This window comes from Ursus arctos, unplaced genomic scaffold, assembly GCF_023065955.2.
Source record: "Ursus arctos isolate Adak ecotype North America unplaced genomic scaffold, UrsArc2.0 scaffold_9, whole genome shotgun sequence".
NCBI lineage: Eukaryota > Metazoa > Chordata > Mammalia > Carnivora > Ursidae > Ursus > Ursus arctos.
In genome coordinates, this window is record NW_026623111.1 from 81,340,406 (window position 1) to 81,347,657 (window position 7,252).

Genomic DNA, 7,252 nt, shown 5'->3' on the forward strand with positions numbered 1-7,252 from the left:
GTTGAGATCCTGAAGGGCTGCTGCCTCGGAGTCAAAGTGAACTGAAAATAGATCAGAACTGGAAGGGACTGAATCATCTCTGGCCCTAACTGGAGTATAGTGATCTGAGTCTACTAATAGCCCCAGTTGAGCTGCCTAACGGAAGCAAAAGAAATCCTCTCTAGAGGAAAGGAATGCTATCCAGAGCTCCAAAATACTTCTGCAGTATTTTGTATATAATATCCAGCACACACACAAAATAATCAGGTATATGAGAAGGTATGACAAAACCAGAGAAGCAACAGATCATAGAAACAAAATCCACAGGGGTTATGAAACAAAGATTTTAAAATGCTGTTTAAAATGCTCAGGAACTTAAAATATAAGAATAAGAATGTGTGTAAAGAATGGAAACACAAACAAATGGAAATTCTATTGTTGAAAGACCTCCAACAAATTAAAAACCCAGTGGATGGACTTAATAGTCAATTATATAGAGCTGTAGACAAAATTAGGGAACTGGATGAAATTCAGAACAAAATACTCAGATTTACAGAGATTTTAATTTTAACTTTTAATTTTAAAAGTGAAAGAGACGGTATAGAATTTAAAAAATAGTTTAATATAGTTATAATTAAGACCCAGAAGGAGAGGAATGAGAGAATATAACAAAGTGATACCTGAAGAGATGTCTAAAGTAAGTAGAAGGCATCATACCTTGGATTGAAGAAACATTATAAACCTTAAGCAAGAAAAAGGCAAAGAAAACCACACCTAAGCACATCAGAGGAAAACTGCTGAAAACCAAAGAGAAAAATTTTAAACATGCACAGGAAAAGACAGATCCTTTAAATGAATGACATTATGCATGTTATTCAAATGAATGACAGTAAGACCACTGCTTTGAACCCAATGATGCTATCTTTAGCGTACCAAAGGAAAATGGCAACGTAGAATTGACGTTCAAATAATATGACTTTCAAATATTGAGGCAAAATAAAGACATTTTCAAACAAATAGAATTTGTCACCAGCATTTCTGCCTCACAAGAAAGAGTGGACCTTGGATGGAGAGAAATGATCTCAGATGGACGCTCTCAGATTCTGGAAGAGATGAAGAGCAGTGACAAGGAAACATATGTAGGTAAATCTCAATAAATAGTAACTTTACAAAACAATGCTAATATACTGTGATGTTAAAAACACACAGATTTAAAAACATAACAACACAGTAATTGCGAAGAGAAGGTAAATAGACTTACAGTGGTCCAAGGTGTTCCCATTGTCCAGGAAGTGGATAAAGTACTAATATATATTAGGCTTTTAAAAGTCAAGGATATACATTCTAATTTCTAGAGGAATTAAGAATATTAAAAGAACATAAAACCAAAAAGCTAATCAAAAGAAAACAATGAAATTAACAACAACAACAACTTGAACAATCCCCAAGAAAGTAGAGAAAAAAGAATGAGGAACAGGTGAGACAAAAACAGCAGGACGACAGCTTTAAAGCCAATATTATCAGTAATTACATTAAATGCAAACTGATTATCCCAATTCAAAGACAAAGACTTTCTTGGATTTATAAAGGTACACGTTTAACCTGTTTCAAGAGACAAATCTTAAGTAGTAGAATGCAGAAAAGCTTAAAGTAAAAAGATACATCACGCAAAAACTAACAAAGATGGTGTGATTATGCTAAACCCAAGTAGATTTTAAGCAAGAAGCAATGCAAGAGATGAAAAGTTCACCACGGGCACCTGGCCAGGTTGGTTGGTTGGTAGAGCATGGGACTCCTGATGTCAGGGTCATGAGTTCAAGCCCCTTGTTGGGCATGGGAAAAAAAAAGTTCATGTATCCAAGAGTCCTAACAGGAAACAAATGATACACTCAGGATCTTAAAGGTTTACTTACAAAGAGACTAATTACAAATTGTGTGTAGGGTATAAGAGAATTACAAGGATAGGCTCTAAGAGACAGAAAAGGAAAACACTATTCAGAACCAGGAAGGAGAGAGAATTGTGAAGAGTTCACTTTGACAGAGGCAATGACCTCAGGTCAAGGTATACATCCACTTCCAGGTAACCTCTACTGGAGGGAGCCAGAGGGAATAAATATGCTTACCTCACTTTTTTCCTCTATGCAGTCTCCACCTATCACTACAAAATCATCATGGGGTGGTGTCACTCAGTCCTGAAACCATAAACATTAGTCACCCTAGAAGTCTTCATATATGGTATGGGTGAAAAGAAGTTCCAAAGCAGTGTCATAAAACCTGCTCTTTAGCTGCTCGTGAGGCCTAGATTCATAAACATAGTTTCTCTTTCACCATCCATTCTTGGTTTCTCTCACTTTTTGCTTGTACCTCACCTGAATAGGGTTCTTTTTTTTTTTTTTTTTAAGATTTTATTTATTTATTTGAGAGAGAGGGAAGAGGAGCAAGAGAGATAGTGGGGAGAGGAGCAGAGAGAAAGGAAGAGAAAGACTCCTAAGCTGACTCCACGCCGAGCGTGGAGCCTGAGGCAGGACCCAGTCTCACAACCCTGAGATCATGACCTGAGCTGAAATCAAGAGTCAGACACCTAACAGACTAAGCCATCCAGGTGCACCCTGAATAGGATTCTTCACCAGGTGGGGCGCTCCAACATTCATTCTTATGAGTCCTAGTAGAGGTCCTTTTTGGGTTACCCTAGTTTTTTATTGGATTACTGGCTAAAAGAATACAAACAAGCATCTCAGAGAATACCCTTACATTCCGTATATAGTAATATTTATTCCATCGTATAGCAGCCATGCAATTTCCCCATTAAAAGGGATCCCAGAGCACCTGAGTGGTGCAGTCAGTTAAGCGTCTGACTCTTGGTTTTGGCTCAGGTCATGATCTCAGGGTTGTGGGATCGAGCCCCCAGTTAGGCTCCAAGTTCAGTGTGGAGTCTGCTTAGGTTTCTCTCTCCCTCTCTCCCCATCCCCGCTCGTTCACTCTCTTAAATAAATAAATCTTACCAAAAACATAAAGATAAAAGGGATCTCTCAGCCCGCCAGTAGAGTGATCCCCTTCTCTCTTCGTTGGTTAGTGATAGATAAAGCCCAAACCTGCCAGTGACCAGTGTCTGCTTCTAATTCATTGAAACCACTTTCCTAGGAAACATTCATTTCTTCGGTACTAAGCCCTCCAAAACCACTAAGTCCAAAGTTTCAGGGACCAAAAATTCTGTAAGTGCATTATTAGGTGTAATAGAGAACCGAACAAAAGTGCATACATGTGTACAGCACAAGATGTACGCAGGAATGTTCATAGTACGGTCCTTACAACAGCTCCGAATGGAAACATCTCCAGTGGCTATCGACCATGGGTAACGGATAAATCTGGTATATTCATTAAGTGTGGTATCTTGAATGTGGGGCATATTAGTGTGGAAGCTATTAAGTGGCTGCTGATTACAAGTTATTTTCACTTTATGGTAAGTCATGATAAATATATTTGTGTACTTTTCTATATATGTGTTATGCTTCAATTAAAAAGCTTTAAAATAAATGCATGTAATAGCCTTCTTGTGTGTAATATATTCAGTACTTGTACTGAATGCTTTTAAGATATTTTCCTTTGTCTTAGTTTTATCAGTTTGACTCTAACGCGCATTGGTGTGATTTTCATTGTAATTTTCCTACTTGTGGTTCACTAAGCTGTGGGGATCTGTAATTTCATGCTTTCATCAAATTCAGAAAACATGCTGCCAGTATTTTTTAAAAATTAGACATGTATAAAATAAAGGGTCCACTCTCATCTCCACTATGTGTACTTTCTGGGAAAGCTGGCGCTGTCTGTTGGTTACTGGCGTTAAGCATATACTTCATTCTCTAGGTCAGCATCCTAAATTTGCCAGTTATTGTCTCCAGGCTGGCCCCATAAACTGAATCAGTTTTCCAGTTTGTTCTAAGTTCTTGTCCAGCCCGTCAACTCATAAGCCACGAACAATGAACCAGTGTATACCCTTACCTCAGGCCATTGTCTCTTGAAGTTCTTCTCAATGAAAGGATTTCCCTTTACTATTGTGTTTCAGGGCAACTAATGGTGATGGTGTTGTAGAGTGACCACTCGCACCCAGTACTGCCAGTTCACCGTAGATCCTTTTGTGAATTAACAAGACTGGGTGGCTCAGTTGGTTAAGCAGCTGCCTGACTCAGGTCATGATCCCAGGGTCATGGGATAGAGCCCTGCATCAGGCTCTCTGCTCCACAGGGAGCCTGCCTCTCCCTCTGCCTCTCTCTCCCTCTCTTTCTCTGATGAATAAATAAATAAATAAATAAAACTCTTAAAAACAAAACAAAATAAGACTGACATGTTTTTCTCTTTCATTAATTGGCCAGAGGAACTCTTTTGAAGGCAGTTTATCTGGATTGCGGGAGAAGTGCTGAAGGATTAGGGGCCGGTACTACTTGTAGTCTGAGTCACCTGCTCATTCCGTTCAGTTGTGACAGTGTTCCCAGTCTTGTAGGGAGTGGACTGCTGTCGTGCCATCCAGTTGTATGGTTTGGTGAATCACATAACACCAGTTCATGACGGGTAGTTTGATTACTCATGCAGTCCCTTGATGTCCCGTGGTCAGGTGTTCCATCTCTACCAGGTATCACCAGCGAATCAGGAGCTACTTTTCAACAAAAACAAAACAAAACATTGGTGGAGGAAGATAGATCTTTACTCAAAAACCAAGGAATCTGCGTTGTAATTCTCCTATTGGCACTTAGCAGAGGCTTCCTATAACATCTCTACCCCAGGAACTCCCAGTACCACTGGGTCTGCCCCATTATAAGGCTCAATTGGCAAGACAGTTTGCTCTGGGCTCCACCGAAAACTACAGTTACCCAGAAAATAGGTTAGGGGAGGCCACCCAAATGTTCTGTTTTGTTGTCTCCAGAACCCAAAAAGGCCTGCCACACATTTTGCCTTTTTCTTTACTGTGGTGGTGAAAAACACAATAAACTGTCACTTGAATGGATAACCTAACATGTCTCAGGCCATCAGACCCCTAGAAACTTGTGGCAGGTCCTGGAAGTTTTACAGGGTTTTTCTTGCACCTTCTGGCATGCATAGGTCCTACCAAAACATGTAGAGTGCTTACTACTTCCTGCTCATTGGGTTCATTTAACATTCATTCCCAGAATGGACCAGCGCAATTCTACACCACAGTAGGATGAGCAAGGTCCCGTCACACCACAGAGCAGAAAGTTGATACGGCCCTGCGACAAGACAGTAAGGGCTCACTGTTGTCCCTGCGGTTACGTGTGATCTCTTTCTGACTTCCCTTACTAGGGGGCACTTCCAGACCAAAACCTATAGATCATGTCACAGTCTATATTAATTTCCTCCAGTGAAGATCCCACACCTAGAGTAGCGACTCAGTCGGCGTCTCCGCCTGATCAAACTCTGCAGTGACCTGGTCACTCTCTACTACCCATCTGGTGTTTACACTGTCACTCCCTGTGACCCATCTGGTGACCACAAAGGGAATTTCAGTGGCAATGTGATATGAATCGCTATTCCAGCATGGCGGCGCTGATTTCTACGAGTCCCCAGGATGTGGTACGTTTCGTATGTGGTGAGAATGGTAGCAAGCAGTTCTGAACTTCTATGTAGTCCTTCCGACCATAATAGCACCCACTCCATCGGTCAGGAAACCAAAATGAAGATTGCTTCACTTATTAAAATATATCTATTCTTCCTACGTACATCTAGGACTGGAGAAATAACCACAATATGGGTCTCTCTGGACTCACTGTTACCCAGACTCAGGGCAAGACTACATCCATCACTTGACTTTCATAGGCCCCCTATTTTACCCAGTTGTCCAGGACGGGGTTTGGGGTCTCTAAGTATCAGTAGATATTAACAGGCGGTATCTAATAAACCTCAGGAGGACTGGTATTTTCCTTTCTTCAGTAAATGGCCACTAGAGTAGGATTAGGGCAGTGATCCCCTAACTTTTCACAGGATTTACCAGGGGAGCTTTAAAAAATATCAATGCCTGGATCTCACTCCCTGAAATTATGATTTAATTGGTCTGGAGTGTGTTCTTTAGATGTCAGGTGTTCTAAAATACAGACAGGTTTGGGAACCACTGGATTAGGGGAAGGTTCATGGTTATACAACTGTGGCTGCATTGCTGGGTTCGTCTTCAAAGGGACGCAGTCTCTCTCCATCATCAAGGAGTTAGGTCTGTGAACTGGATGGGAGGTTTCAAATTTCACTATGACAACACAAGTTAGTTTGGAATTTTCCCACCTATGTATGTCAAGCAGCACCTTCATGGGCTACTTAAGCCATTTCATTTCTAGGGACTGTGTTATCATTCGGTCATTATCCCCCTTTCCTGCAGGTCAAAACAACCTGATTAACTTCTCTTCTTTGACTTATTATGGTAATTGTGCCCACCATGTCTCTGGTGGTTATATGCCATCCTGTGGCTTCTGCCACTTTGGGATGGTATTATTCTCTTTGAGATCAGGAAACAATTCTACCACAGCATTCATCACCATTGTTCTGACAGAGGACAGCCACTTCCAAGCTCTTTGGGAATGCTGGCGCTCCTATCACCAAAGCATTTCTTAATGACTCGGTGAAAATTGAGAATGTCTACGGAGCCTTTGTATTCCCTCCTCTACAGCATGCCAGGGTATTTCTGGCGTTGTGAAATTGTTATTTCAAATTTCCTTTGTAGGCCACTTATTATTTGTAACCTGTTATTGTGCCCATGCCTCATCCCAGCAAACTATTAATGCCGATAAAGTACATGTTGATTCTCAGGTGGGTACAGTAAGTGTGCCATGACGGAACCTTGTGCTATTCCCCCTTGCTGTAATATCCTTAGAACCCACTCCTGCGTATACTCCTCAGCTTCCTGCTGATCAGACGGCAAGGTCTTCCACTTCTGCGTCGCTCATCTCTTGCCAGAGCAGGCCACGTGCTTCTGTGACGAGGCTGTCTTGAGGTTTAACGGGGAAAACTGCGAAGCGGTGAAGGTAACTTCTGAGAACAGGTCTCAGCTTGGAGCGAGCTGTCCCAAGTGCCATCACTGAAAGCCTCTACGCAGGGAGCTAGTTTCCTCAGAGAGCAAAGGAGGTTCGGAGGATATGCAGCTTCATTCTTGTCTGTCCAAAAGTCCGCCTTCTATGCCTGGGCCCCGCATCTTCCTCACCAACGCTCTACCCTGACAGTAAGAAACCTGGAAGAGCTGAGCATTTAATTGGTACTACGAATCTACCTTATTTGCCTGCTG